Raw genomic sequence first — 15,036 nt, 5'->3', positions numbered from 1 at the left:
GCCCAGCCCAGCCCAGCCCGGGTTCTGCAGGGCTGCGAGGAGGCGAGGCGGAGGCGGCGCGGGCAGCGGCCCTTCCCGGAGCCCCAGCGGCCGGAGGCGGCGGCGGCGGCGGCCCCTTTGCGCCCGCGGGATGGCCGAGCCCAGCTGAGCGCTTCTCCTCCGGGGGCGCCGCCGCTGCCGGCCTCGCCTTTGTCCGCCCCTCCCCGCCCGATGGAGTCCGCGGGAGGCCGGCCCGGAGGGGAGCCCTGAGCCGCCCGGGACCCGCCGCGCGATGCCGCCGACGCCCCTCGGCTGAGAGGAGCCACTCCCAGGTGGGTCGCCGTCCGGCGGGGGTGGGGGCTGCGCGAAGGGGGCTTTGCGGGGACGGGCGGGGGGCTTCCCGGCTTGGGGGAGCGGGGGGGGGCTGGATGCGCCGGGAGGGGGATGCGCAAAGGCGGCGCGGCGGGGCTGGCCCGGCGCCGTCCTCCCGCTTCTCCTCCTCCGGCCCCGGGGACTCCGCCGGGCAGGTGGAGAAGCAGCAAAGGGGGCTCCGGCTGCCTTGGATGCTGCGCCGGGGGCGGCTCCCCCATTCTGAAGGGGCCGACAGAGGCAGCCCCCCCCCCATCGCCCGCCCGATGCTGCACGACGGAGGCCGGCGGAAAAAAGCCTCGGCGGGAGCAGCCCCGGCCTCGCCGCTGGGCGTTGGGCGGGCGGGCGGGTGGGGTTTGCCTGGCCGAGGAGACCCCCGCTGGGGAAATGGCTGGCCGGAGGAGGGGCGCCCCCCCCCCCAATTCCGCCCCCCCCCTTTCAAACCCTCCCCCCCTTCCATGTCTGGCTCTGCGGCTTCTGGCGTCCCTGCGGCTCCCGAGCAGAATTGCAGCGGGAGCGGATGCGCTGGTCCTGCTTCTCCCCTCCCCCTTCCTCCTCCGCCTGCGCTCGCTTGTTCTCCCTTTCTGCCCTCCGGGTGGGCTGCCCGAGGCTTTCGTAGAAGGGGACCCGACCCCCCCCTCCGGAAAGCCCCCTCCTCCCGCGCCCTCCTGACATTGGCACCGCCAAACGCCGGGCGGGCACAGCGCTCAAGGAGCCACGTCTGCAGCGCCGCGTTTTGCTTTCCCGTCTCTGCGCCCCCCCCAAAAAAAAAACCCACACACACACACACACGCAGCCCCACAACAAAACAGGCAGGCTGCTAAGAGACCCACCGGCGGTTGGGGATGAACCCGGAGACCTCCAATGGATGCGTGCGTGCTGTGGGCTGTGCTAGAATGGGGAGGAAGGGGGGAAAGGCAGGAGGGTCTCCCCCAGGGGGAGTGGGCACAGGAAGGGGGCAAAGGCCAGGGACACCCAGACAGGCCAGGGGTCGGACCCCCCCACCCCAGAATTCCCAGTCTAGTTAAAGGAATCCTGAGAGCCGGTCCCCTCTGGGAAAAGGGCAGGGCATCCCAAGGGCTGGTTGGTTTGGAGGTGGGGGCTTCCGTGCAGATCCCCGGTGTCTCTAGTGCAGATCCCCGGTGTCTCTAAGCTGAGGCTCCAGAATCCCCCCCCTTGTTCCTGCCTGGCCAAGCCCCCTGAGGCTGCCTTGAGCCTCTTGGATTGAATTGACCCCTCTCTTTAAATCAAGGAATGGCGGCTTGTCTCCCCTGGACCCGGCTGCAGTCTTTTTCCAGGCAGGGGGACTCTGGGGGCTGTTTACTCACAAGTAAACCCCACTAGACCCCTGTGGGTTGCTCTTGTAAATTGTAGCTGTCCAGATTGGTGGGCCTCAACTCCCAGAATCCCCCCGCCCTCTCTCTTAAAGTTGTCTTATAAAAAAGCCTCAGATCCAGACCAATTTCTCATCTGGAAGAAAGAAACCTCCCTCCTTTGGAGAGGCCCAAGCCTTCCGTAGCTGTATTCAGATGTAATAATAAACCAGGGTTTTTAAAAGACATCATCTATAGACAACCCACAATAGCCTGCCACACTCCAGACCCAAACAAATTGCAACATGCCTTTATCATAAAAGGTTTTTTGCTTTCTATTTACTTCTCCTTTTGCTCGTCTGCTCTTCAGGGTGGTGAGTGACAATGGACGCCACTAGAAAGCGCATGGAATAATTTGAAAGAAAGTGTTTTCAGACCCCTGAGATAAAAAGAAACTCACCTCTTTTACAAACACGGGTGTAATAAAAGAAAGTGGCTATGTTACATTCATGGGATTTACATAAGGGCATCCCTAAAGGGCTCCGGGGGAGATGGGCGGCAGAGAAGAAGGAGGGAGGGAGGAAAGGAAGGGAGGAAGGAAAAGAGAGGGGGAGGGGGGAAGAAGGAAGGATGGTGGACAACAAGGGAGGAAGGAAAATAGAAATAAGAAAGGGAGGAGGAATGAAAAGGGGCAGAACGAAGGAAAAGGGAGGAAGGAAAAAGGAGGGAGGGGGAGGAAGAGAGGAGGGAAAAGGGGAAGGAAGGAAAGGGAAGGGTTGGGAGAAAAGGGAAGGGAGATAGGAAGAAAAAAGGAAAGGGAGGGAGGAAGGAAGGAAAAGGGGAGGGGAGGGAAGAAAGAAGGATGGAAGAAAACAAGGGAAGAAGGAAAATGGAAGTAAGGGAGGGAAGAAGAAGGAAGGAAAATGGAGGATGGAAAAGGAAGAGAGGGGGAAGGAAAAGGGAAGGAAGGAGAAGAAAAAAGGGAAAAGATGGAGGAAAAAGGAAGGAAAGGAGAGAGGAAGAAACAAGGGAAGGGAGGGAGGGAGGAAAGAAGGAAGGAAAACAAGGGAGGAAGGAAAAGGGAAGGCAGGGAGGAAAGGGGAAGGAAGTCTGGAAGAGAGGAAGGAAGGGAGAATGGAGGAAAAAGGGAAAGGAGAAAAAGGGAAGGGAGGAGTGGAAGGAAGGAAGGAAGGAAAGAAGGAAGGAAGGAAGATGATTTTCCTTCTGGGAGCAAAAGACCATCAGCCTGATTTCCTGAGGCAGAGAGTTCCCTAGGCAAAGTACTGCCAAGGCCTGTGCTTGTCCCGCCCCCCTCCCAGCCAGCCCTGCTAGTGAGGCCAAGGGGCTCGGCCTTGAACCCTGGACGTCCCTCTGATCCCGGGGCCCAGTCCTGGGGAGAGAGGGTGCCGCCTCCCTTGTGTTCTCTACACTCCACAGTGTGTCTTGCACAGTTGAGGAGCCCAGAGGGTGTGTGTGTGTGATCAAGGGCTGTTGTGCCCCCTTGTGGGTGCTGCTCTTGGGCAAGGTGTGGGGAGGGTTGTCCGTCAGCCTCAGGCCAGGGACAGAAACACGGAGCGTCCCCAACTTGCCACCCTGGGTGTTCTGGCCATGTGGAGCTCCACCCTCACTGAGAGAAGCCACGTGACCGGATTTCACAATTTTGGCTCCGTGTGTTGCGGGAGGCTTGGCCCGTCCGTGTGAGGGCTGCCTGCGCCCCACCCTCCCCATCTGTTACCTTCCCAGCGGCTTCCAACAGGCGAAGTTCACCGAAGGCCTGTGTCAATCATTCAAGAGCTGTAGTGGGTCCCTTGACAAGAGGTCGTAACATGGGACAAAGCTCACTTGATGATGAGCCTTCTTTGCCCGGCAGTGGAAATTTTGGGCACAGTTCTGGTGATAAGTGGAGGACTGAAAAGCTGTGGGCGTGGCTTATTTTGTGGGTGTGGCTTGCCAACCGTGTGACCAGGTGGGAGCGGCTTGACAATCATGTGACCAGGGTGGCTTAAAGATCATGTGACTGGCTTAAAGGTGGGCAATTTGTGGTCACTCGCCTCAGGGGTTTGGGTGCGTGGTCTCTCCTGGCCTCCAAGAGATCCAATCTCCCTCTCTATTTACTATGACTGAACATCCAAAATATATTATTTAATTCTATGTATAGATGCCCCATGTGTACATACGCATTACACACAGGCACACAAAATATATATATTATATTATCTACTATATAAACTGTATGTGTACGTACACACACATACACGCACAGCTCTTCGAAAATAATACACATTCAACCTCATTGACTGCGGTAGGAAAAACAGACCCAGAGCCCAGAAGTGGGAAAAAGGAAAAAAACCATTTTTTTCCTACTGGTTATACATACCTGGCCGTACCTATAGGAGCCCATCCCTGCTGGAAAGGGATCTTGGTCTGCAGCCCCAGGAGGAAGGGCTGGTCTTCCTGCAGGGGGGGGAGGCAGGGGGAGAGGGCGAGGCCTGTGGGGAGGGGGGGCTACACCCTGGCACTTCCCTTCCCACATCTGCTGTTCAAGGAGCAGCTGTTTCTGGCAGAATTGGGGCAGGGAGGGAGCTGCAGGAAGGCTCCTTCGCCCATTATCTCCTCTCCCCCCACCACTCTCCCCCCCCCCCCCGCAGCTGCTCTGGAGGACTCTGGGGAATTCTCTGCCAGCCTTTGGACAGGCCGCCCCCATCTTCCTTTCCACTTCAGCCCCCAATTCCCTGCCCTGTCGAGCGCTGGGAAGCAGCCAGGTGTGCCCAGGAGAGTCTGTGCAAGCTCTTGTCACTGCGGCCTGGAGATGCTTTGGGGGGGAAATGGGGGGGCAGGAGGGCAGCAAGGGAGGGGAGAGAAGGGAGCCGGCTGCCCATTGGAGACCTAGGGTACTCTCTGCCCCTTCCTCTCCAGCCTGGCTTCGTGGCTGGATTGAAATGTTTTCTCCATGTTGGATCTTTTTGGCTGGTTTTGGGGGACGCTGCGCCTTACAGCCCCTCGGAGGCAGGAGATCAAAACCTCAGCCAGGCTGTTTGGGATCGCCAACCGCTCGGGCTCCGATGCTGCCAATTGGTCTTCCGGTCTGCAGAAAAATCCCTGTGTTTGGGGTCTCCAGAACTGCCACAAAGCTTTAGACTGGGTGGAGAATTCTGGGAATTGAAGTCCACCAGTCTTCAAGTCGCTGCGTTTGACGACCCCCTGCTGTAGAGGGCTGGCAGCAGGTTGGGGCACCTCCCCAAAATGCCATATACCTTTTATTATTTAACCAAAGGCGGAAAGCCCTGCACCAACCTGGATTCTGGCAACCCCAAAACCTCCAGACCTGAACCCGAACTAACAAAATACAGACAATCCTTGTCTTACAACTGTTCAGTTACAATTGATCAAATTGAACGGGTCCAAAGACGGGCTACAAAAATGGTGGAAGGTCTTAAGCATAAAACGTATCAGGAAAGACTTCATGGACTCAGTCTGTATAGTCTGGAGGACAGAAGGAAAAGGGGGGACATGATGGAAACATTTAAATATGTGAAAGGGTTAAATAAGGTTCAGGAGGGAAGTGTTTTTAATAGGAAAGTGAACCCAAGAACAAGGGGACACAATCTGAGGTTAGTTGGGGGAAAGATTAGAAGTAACGTGAGAAAATATTATTTGACTGAAAGAGGAGTAGATGCTTGGAACAAACTTCCAGCAGACGTGGTTGGTCAATCCACAGTCACTGAATTGAAACCTGCCTGGGATAAACACAGATCCATCCTAAGATAAAATACAGGGAATAGTATAAGGGCAGACTAGATGGACCAGGAGGACTTTTTCTGCCGTCAATCTTCTATGTTTGTATGTTCAGTTAGTGACCATTGCAAGTTGCAATGAAACTGGGGAAAAAAACCAACTTATGACCGTTTTTCACACTTACAACCTTTGGGCATCTCCAGAGTCTGGACACATGGCAACCGGCTCATATTTTGAGAAACGTTGGGGTCAATTGTGGTTGTAAGGCAAGGACCACCCTGTACCCAATGGCTGCTGGGCATGAGAGTGTGCGGTCTTATGCGGCCGAGGTGCGCAGTCTGCCGAGCCCTCCTTTCCCCTCATAAAATGGATCCACTCAGCAGGAATATCTGGAGCAGGCTGTTCTTCTGAATCCTGGGACATTTGTGTGGTTTCCATCAGGATCTGTCTCTCCTTTTCTGAACTCGCCTCCCACAACTGCTGCCCGGAGATGCTTTGAAATGAGCAGCAAATAAACTTAGTTACATAGAAACAGAGAAGATTGAGGGCAGAAAAAGACCCCCTGGTCCATCTCGTCTGCCCTTCTACTATTTCCTGTATTTTATCTGAGGATGGATCTATGTTTATCCCAGGCAGATTTACATTCAGTGACTGTAGATTCATTCTTCCTTCCTTCCTTCCTTCCTCTCTCCCTTCCCTCCCTTCTCTTTCCTTCCTTCCTTCTTTCTTTCCTCCCTTCCTTCCTCATTCATAGAAACCTAGAAGATTGACACCAGAAAAAGACCTCCTGGTCCATCTCGTCTGCCCTTCTACTATTTCCTGTATTTTATCTGAGGATGGATCTATGTTTATCCCAGGCAGATTTACATTCAGTGACTGTAGATTCATTCTTCCTTCCTTCCTCCCTCCCTCCCTTCCCTCCCTTCCTCCCTCCCTTCCTTCTCTTTCCTTCCTTCCTTCCTTCCTTCCTTCCTTCCTTCCTTCCTTCCTCATTCATAGAAACCTAGAAGATTGACACCAGAAAAAGACCTCCTGGTCCATCTAGTCTGCCCTTCTACTATTTCCTGTATTTTATCTGAGGATGGATATATGTTTATCCCAGGCATGTTTACATTCAGTTACTGTGGATTTATCTACCACGTCTGCTGGAAGTTTGTTCCAAGCATCTACTACTCTTTCAGTCAAATAATATTTTCTCACGTTGCTTTTGATCTTTCCCCCAACTGACTTCAGATTGTGTCCCCTTGTTCTTGTGTTCACTTTCCTATTAAAAACACTTCCCTCCTGGACCTTATTTAATCCTTTAACATATTTAAATGTTTCGATCCTGTCCCCCCTTTTCCTTCTGTCCTCCAGACTAGACAGATTGAGTCCATGAAGTCTTTCCTGATACGTTTTATGCTCAAGACCTTCCACCATTCTTGTAGCCCATCTTTGGACCCCTTCAATTTTGTCAATATCTTTTTGTAGGTGAGGTCTCCAGAACTGGACACAGTATTAGTTAATAATGATGATGATGACGTGAGGGATCCCAGAGGTCCAGGAAAAGGGATCCGTTGCTCTTTCCAACCCACTTTGGGGGATTTGGGAGAAAAACCTGAGACCCTTCGTTGAGAATCGTGTCTACGTCTCAACAATAAGAGAATAACAATAACAGAGTTGGGTGGGACCTTGGAGGTCTTCTAGTCCAGCCTCCTGCTCAAACTCCTGGCAGAAGGGAGTCCGCCGGGCAGCTCTTGCGCTTTCACATGTGTCTCTCTCTCCCTCTCGTCTTTGGGCCTTTGAGTTGGGGCTGGACCCAGATGTCGCCTTCTCTGGGCTTTGAGAGCGAGAGGCCTGGTGAGAAAGTAGGTCATTTTCCCTCCCCACCACCCACCACGAAGGGCATCAGCCCCCTTTCTTTAGAAAACGGGAAACCTCTTCAGTTCCCAGACAGCGGCCACGTTTTCTGCCCTTAAATGAGGTTTGATATCCCCTGGGCATGACGGAGCCACTGACCAACTGGCCTGACCTCTTGGGCAGGGACATTTCCTTCCTTCCTTCCTTCCTTCCTTCCTTCCTTCCTTCCTTCCTTCCCTCCCTCCCTCCCTCCCTCCCTCCCTCCTTCCTCATTTTCCTTCTTTTGTTCCTCCCTCCCTCTTTTCCTTCCTCTTCCTTCCTTCCCTTCCTTCTACTATTTTCTTCCTTGTTTCTCTCTCCTTCCTCTTTCATTTCTTTCTCCTTCCTTCCTCTTTTTCCTTCCTCTTCCTTCCTTCCCTCCCTCCTTTTTTCTCCCTCCTTTCCTCCCTTCCTTCTCTCTCTCTTCTCCCTCCTGTTCCCTCCCTCCCACCTTGACTGCCATCCTGGACCAAACCGCCATCCAGGCTTCTTCTTGCGGAGGCCAGAGCAGCCTTGCAGCCCCTCCCCTGATGGAGGCCTTGCCAGAGAGCCAACCAGAGGTCTCCCCCCCACCCCCAGGTCTTTGCCTTTCAGGGGGGGGGCTCTGCTCCACAGCTGGAGGCTTCTGGCTTTAAGTCCAAGGCAAAGAAATGCAGCTCTGCCCCCTCCCTGCGACTGAGCAGAGGGGGGGCCTCCTGGGGGGTTGCAGGCCTGGGGAGGAAGGGGCTACTTCTCTGACCCCCCTCCTCCAAAGACCGGGGTTCTGCAGCAGCTGTTCCTTGGGTCTTGCCTTCCCTTCCCAGGCTGTTTGCCTTCCTGGTTTCTCGGAGGCTTGTGGGAGGGGGCTTGTGGGAGGGGGCTGCCAGACAAGCGGAAGCCGCAGTTGTGTCAGGTGTGCCTGTGAGCAGAGGGGCTTCTTCCAATGGGGCTTCTTCTTCCCGGGAACCTTGGAGCCTGCAAATCCCCCTCCCTGGCCCTGCTGGGAAGCCCCAGCCGCTTGTGCTTGGGGGGCTGCAGAGGCTGAGAGGGGGCAGGGGTGGCCTCCATCTTCCTCCCCCCTGTGTGTGCACACGCAAGCACACAGACCCACACGCACACACCTCCAGCCACCCAGAGTGAACGCGCGGGGGGGGGCTGGCAGGGGCTTCTCAGAGCCAAGCCAGGCCTTGGATCGGCCGCTGCACAGTCCACAGCCTCCCCCTCCTCGGAGCCCCTTCAGCCCTGCAAGGCCCTTTGGAGGGGGGTGAGGGTCTCTAGGCCTGCAGAGGTGGGGGTATAAGTGCAGGGGTTACGTCGAGGCCCAGGGGAGAGTCTGTCTTGCTCCGTAGATCCTCGGGATGAGGAGGCCCAGAAAACCGGGCAAAGGGCCTTTTCAAAACCGGATTGATTCTCTTTGTCCCTCCTGGAAGATGTTTCGCTCCTCACGCAAGAAGCTTCCTCACTTCTGACTGAAGGGTGGAGGATGGAGGGAGGGTCACTCCTTGCAGTCCTCTGGCCCTTAGTCCTCTCTCTGAGAGTTCCTGAGGCCACTTAGAGGTTTAGCTCTGCCCTTGGGGTGGGGGGTCACCTGAATATGCAGGAGGAGGCGGAGGAGGAGGAGCCATGCTGGCTGGGGAATTCTGGGAGTTGAAGTCCACAAGATCTTAAGCGCTGCCGAAGTTCCTCTCCTGCTCCAGACGCATAGTTCCCTCTAAGCTGAGCAGTGAGCAATCGATCACTTAAAAATCATCATCAACTCAGAGTTTTCCAAACCTGCCCAGAAGCCGAGAGGGAAAGAGTGAGAGGGAAGGAGAGAGAGAGGAAGAGAGAGAAACAGATAGAAAAAAGAGAGGAAGGAAAAGAGAAAGAAAAAGAATGGGAGTAAGGAAGAGAGAAAGAAAATCAAAATCTAGTTTGAAACTAGCTCAACTATTTAAGTGGCATTTTGATATTGATAGAGTTGCCCTATTATGAGCTCACTGTTGCAGACACACAGTGCAGTATTTTATTTTGAAATTCTTTAAGGCAAAACAGGGTGGGTTTTTTATTTGTTTGTTTATTTATTTATTTATTATTTCTGTGCCGCCCAATCCCGAAGGGACTGCCGCTCAGACACTATACTTTTCCGCCCACCCCAAAAAAAAATTAGAGGGAACACTGCCCAGACGTGGGCTATCTCTGACCTACAGAGTTCCCCAGAGGCAAATTGTTGTTGTGTGTGTGTGGGGTGGTTATCCCCCAAACTTGCTCTCCTCTGCCTCGCAGTCTCCAGATGTCTTTCCAGGATGGGCACCTTGCCAGCTGGCTGCCCTGCTGCGATCGCTCCCCCTCCCCAAATATCTGCAGGGCCTCAGGTTGGCAAACATCTGTTTGTTTAAGCCGGAAAGGCTTGAAAGGGAGAAGCTGAGTTGGGGGCCTTGGGTTGAAAGCCTATTTCCGCCCCCTCTGCTCTGATCCAGGGCTTCTTCAAGAATTCCATCTGATTTTCTCTTTAGTGGGTTTTAAACAGGTGTGTTGGCAAAGGAACCCAGGGCGCTTGGGATATTTGGCATTCTGGCTTGTTCCCAACTCGGTTTGCTGCATTTTAGCTAGAGTTTGAAAGCCTCTTCTGGGGGTGAGTAAGGGGCACATCAACAGAGAAAGTATGCTGAGAAGTGTATACATAAATGCATTTGTGAATACCAGGTAGCTGGTTACCTCTATTTTAAAGCAGGGGACTCCAACCTTGGCATCTTTAAGACTTGTGGACTTCAACTCCCAGGGTTCCTCAGCCAAAGCAAATCTGCCTGAGGAATTCTGGGAGTTGAAGTCCACAAGTCTTAAAGTTGCCAAGGTTGGAGACCCCTGCTTTACAGAACAGAGAGGCACACACACAAACACACACACACACACACACATTCATCATTCAGTTATAATGCACAAGTTTGTTAATATTGACATGAGTCAGATGCGGAGCAGCTATTTATCAATGAGTTTTACTTCCCCGGTGAAGAATGAAATCTTCCTAATTTCCACCCTCTTGTTCTCTTGTTCTCCTTTCTGGTTCTGTAATAGAATAGAATAGAATAGAATTCTTTCTCGGCCAAGTGGGATTGGACACACAAGGGATTTGCCTCTGGTGCAGATGCTCTGAGTGGACATAAAAGAAAAGAGACATTTGTCAAGAATCAGGAGGTGCAGCACTTAATGGTTGTCATAAGGGTCAAATAAGCAATGAGGAAACAATCAATATTAATTAAAAAAATCTTAAGGACACAAGCAACAAGTGACAGTCACACAGTCCTAAGTGGGAGGAAAAGGGTGATGGGAATGATGAGAAAAAACTAGTAGTAATTGTTCTGTCTGGGTTCCCCCAGACCTCCACACCAACTGGAAAAAACAGCCAGACACTCTGGTAAAAGCCAAAAGTATTTTATAGCTGGAAAAAATAAACACAGAGGAAAACCTGTTCTTCCCAACAGACAGGCTATAATACGTTACAGCAGAGTCCTGATGTCCAGACAATACAGCAAGCTTCTTGCTGGCACACCCATCCCAAGGTTTCAATAGTCAAAGGCACAAACCAGGATTCCAAGACGCCAAAGTTCACAGCCAGGTCCCAAGACTCTCAAAGATAAAACTCCACAAGCCAGGAAGGGTGGGTCTGCCTTTTAGCCTTTCCCAAGAGCACCACACCCAAACCCAGCTGTTGCCTCTTTAATGCTGAAAGTACTTAGCCAATTGATTCCTTCTCTGAGTAGCTCTTCTCTGTCGCAGATCAATTATGGCTTGTGCATTTTCCTCTAAGGAATCCAGGCTGCTTGCTGGGGAGAGCTCCCTCTGGGGGGACTCTGGCTGTCCTCCCTCTTCTTCAGCCTGGGATTCCTCCTCCTCGTCTGTCTGCACCTCCTGTTCCTCAGCCTCTCCCTCTGAGCTGGAAACCGACAGAAGATCAGCCGTTCCCTGAGGGGCCTCAGACGGAACCACAACAGTAATAATAGTGCGGACTTAGTAAATAGTTTGACAGTGTTGTGGGAATTATTTGCTTAGCAGAGTGATGGTGTTTGAGGGAAAACTGTTCTTGTGTCTAGTTGTCTTGGTGTGCAGGGCTCTGTAGCAACGTTTTGAGGGTAGGAGATGAAACATAATTTAGCAACAATTGCACAACTCTTCATCTGCCCTTAGTTTATACAGCTAATTTTTTAGGGTTTGTGTATATTTGTTTATTTTAATTTATCAAATTTATTTCCTGCCCATCTCGCCACGAGATGACTATATTTTTCCCAAGTGGAAAATCACCACAAGCTTTTGCTAAAACCGGACTTCCCATTTTGTAAGAGGGATTCTGGACCTCAGTGTGGAAGTGCCGAGTTCCAGCCTTGTCGGAGAAAGTCAGTAGCGGCCTACCTCGCAGGCTTGTCCTGAAGTTGAGAGGGCCGACCTGTTCTCCAAAGCCCCTGAAGGCAGGACAAGAAGGAAAAGGATGGAAACTAATCAAGGAGGAACCAGTGGAAGTTGGAACTGCTTGCCACCAGAAGTTGTGAATGCTCCACGGAGTGTTTTTAAGGAGAGTTTGGACAACTATTTGTCTGAAATGGTGTGAGTCTTCTGTCCTGAGCAGGGGGTGGTGTAGAAGACCTCCAAGGTCCCTTGCATCGTTGTGATTCATTTGGCTCCTCCCTGAACTCATTATGCTCCTACTTAGCCTCCTACCCAATGTTGTGGTCTCTCTTCTCTTGCTGGCATCTTGTACGGATAAAGGCAGCTCCTTCTCTCTGCGAGGCCCCCAGTCTTAAATCCTTCTTAAAATTGGATTTCTGCCTGTTTCTGAGCATTAATCTACTCTCCACCCCCTGCAAAAAAAAGAAGAAGGGAGAATAAATAGTGGATGATGAGAATAGAAGGGTTGCCTTAAGGATGATGGGAGGAGGGAGGGAGAGAGGGAGGGAGGGGGCTCTTTGAGTAATGTTTTGAGTAACTAGGAGAGCCTGTGATGGACGCCTGTAGTTCTTTGAAGCCACCAGACAGGTTCTACAGGAGGAAGGTGGAGTCCGATAAGATTAGATAGATAGATAGATAGATAGATAGATAGATAGATAGATAGATAGATAGATAGATAGATAGATAGATAGAAAACAAAATACCTGTGCCCAATGGCCCCTAGCCTGCTGGCAGAGTTGAGTTTTTAAAGCCTTACGAAAAGCCAAGAGGGTGGGGGGCAGTACGAATCTCTGGAGGGAGTTAATTCCAAAGGGCCGGGGCTGCCACAGAGAAGGCTCTTCCCCTAGCCCCTGCCAGGCAGCACTGCCTGGCTGATGGGATCTGGCGAAGGCCGACTCTGTGGGACCTGACTGGTTGCTGAGGTTCATTGCTAACAATGAAATAGATTGCTCAAAGTATTAACACCTCCCCCACCATCCCTCTGGGGGCGACTCCCTCCATCCCCCTGATTTCAGCAGGACACTGACCACATGCTATTTCCCAGCAAGGCCTCCCCGCCCCCAAGTCCTCCCTGCTTTCCAGCCCAGAAACATGGGCTCATGAATACACTTGCTTGGAGGAAATCCTTGTATGTGGATGGGTTGTTGTGAGCCGCTCCGAGTCAATATTGTTATTGATCCCCCCCACCCTCCTTTGCCATTCCTCAGCCCAAGGGGGGGGGCAGAGAAGGGAAGAGCAGAGGTTGTGCATTAGAGCAGTGTTTTTCAACCAGTGTGCCGTGGCACACTAGTGTGCCATGAGACATGGTCAGGTGTGCCGTGGGGAAATTAAACATGGGTCCCCAAACTACCATTCCTGCCAGGATATCCCTTTTGTGTTCATTGAAACAGGCCCAGGTTTCACACTAAGTGAGTATAAATACATTTAGAAACTATATTATTAACTATATGTATAGTATGTACTGCATTAGAGTGTCATTTTGTGTCATTTTGGTTGGTGGTGTGCCCCAGGATTTTGTAAATGTAAAAAATGTGCCCCGGCTCAAAAAAGGTTGAAAATCACTGCATTAGAGGGCTGCCAGTCTTGGGATGGGGAGGGGGCATCCTTCCTCTGCCTCACCCTGATCCAGGAGTTCATCCATTGCAGGTCAACGGATGTGGTTTTAAAAGTGACCGAAAAAGAAGAGACCCCCCCATTTCTCCCCCCTACAGTACTGAGGGTCTGGTGTTTGGGGGGTGCGCGGCTGAGAGGCACGAGGGGCAGGTTGCAAATGGCGTGAAATAATCGCGGGGGGATTGTTGGAGGCCACCAGGCAGTTGCAGAGCGTGGACGGGCATTAATTTGGGGGATTGAAATCGGTTCTTATCTTTTCTCTCCTCCTCCTCCTCCTCCTCTCCCTGTGCTGAGGACCCTGAACGCAGCCCCCCCTCCAAGGAGAGACCCCTTCTGCAGGGCCTAAAATCCCAGCGTGGGGAGGGGGCAGCCAAGGTCGTTGGGCATCTGTTTGCTGCATCATGGATTCGACTCAGGCGCATGACAAAGGCAGCCAGACGGCTCCTTCCCCCCCCCCCCTCGGAAGAGACCGTGCCCCCCCCCACCTGCAAAGGGGCCTCTTGCCCAGGAGGCTGCCTGGGTGGGGGGAGGTTTCCAGAAGGGGAGGGGTTGCCCATCTGGCAGGTGCCAATTGGTCAGGGTCCTTGGGCTTCTGGGGTTTTCTCTCTCTCTCTCCCTCTCTTTCTCTCCTTTCTTCCCTTCTCCCTCCCTCTCCTACTCCCTGTCCTTTCCTCCGTCTCCTTCCTTTCCCTTTCCCTCACTTCTTCCCTCTTCCTCTCCTCTCTCTCCCTCTCCCCTCCCCTCCCTCCCTCTCTCTCCTCCTCTCTCCCTCCTCCTCCTTGTCCCTCTCTCCTTCCCTTTCCCTCCCTCTCCTCCCTCCTCTCCTCCCTTCCTCTCCTTCTCCCTCTTCCCCTCTTCTTTCCTCCGTCTCCTTCCCTTCCCCTCCACCTCTCCCCTTCCTTCCTTCCCTCTCTCTGGTGTGGCTGTTTGCGTTCAGGTGTAAACTGGACGGGGCTGATTTTCGTCTGGTGCAGGACGCAGAGCAAGGCCTGGGAGACAGATTTGGAAGCAGAGGAGGAGGAGGCCCTGCAGAGGCTCTAGATCTCAACTACACGCACGCACGCACACACAGATAGTAGGTTTCCACTTTCCTCCCCCCCCCCCCCAAATCTTCTGTGTGTTGTTCCATGGGGAAGTTAGAGGCAGGGAGGTGGCAAGGAGGCTGCGGCTGTAATTACCTCTAACGGGAAAATAGCCGGTCTGGGCACTAATGTCAGCTCTCCATTGGGGGGTCTCGCAGAGGGATTGTCCGCAGGGCCAAGCAGGGGGGGGGGGAACTGGGTATTTCATGCCCCTGGTTCCAATTGGTGACCACCCCCAAGGAGCCCTCCCTCCCCCCGGACAAGCTCTCCCCCCCAGCTAAGTCCAGCCAGGCTTTTTCTGACCAGGCCTGGAGGCAAAATCTCTGGGCACTGACGGGGTTGGCAGGCGCTGTTTGGACTAAATGGGTTGGGGGGATTTTCAATTCTCCGTTATTCCCCTGCAGGTGGTCTTTGCAGGGGCGGGGAAAGACTTTTATTCATCATTGTCATCTAGGAGACCTTGTGGCCAGACAAAACCAAGGGACACCTACCATCCCTGCTCTGGTCCCTGGGTAGGTCCTTTCCCTTGGAGAGAATGAGGGCCTGGGGTCCTTCATTGGGTTGAGTGACCCCCTCCTCTCCCCAACCCAAGGCCATTTGGAGCCCCCAACTCAAATCCCCAGCAGAGAGGGCTTCAGAAATTGCCAATCCTGGATCCTCAAGGTCAG

General features: G+C 53.1%; 1 protein-coding gene across 2 annotated transcripts in view; it reads left to right on the top strand.

The window, feature by feature from the left end:
* Window positions 1–215: 215 nt before the first annotated feature.
* LRFN1 (leucine rich repeat and fibronectin type III domain containing 1) overlaps window positions 216–15,036 on the top strand; it is a 34,957-nt gene continuing 20,136 nt past the window's right edge. The window contains exon 1 of one of the 2 annotated variants that reach the window (XM_070764757.1): window positions 216–311. The gene's annotated coding sequence lies outside the window, so the exon portion shown is untranslated. Of the gene's footprint in view, window positions 312–14,340; window positions 14,362–15,036 lie in introns of those variants that run through there. The other variant, XM_070764759.1, reaches the window with a different exon arrangement.

This window comes from Erythrolamprus reginae, chromosome 11 (assembly GCF_031021105.1).
Source record: "Erythrolamprus reginae isolate rEryReg1 chromosome 11, rEryReg1.hap1, whole genome shotgun sequence".
Lineage (NCBI taxonomy): Eukaryota > Metazoa > Chordata > Lepidosauria > Squamata > Dipsadidae > Erythrolamprus > Erythrolamprus reginae.
This window is presented reverse-complemented; position numbering and strand designations above follow the sequence as displayed.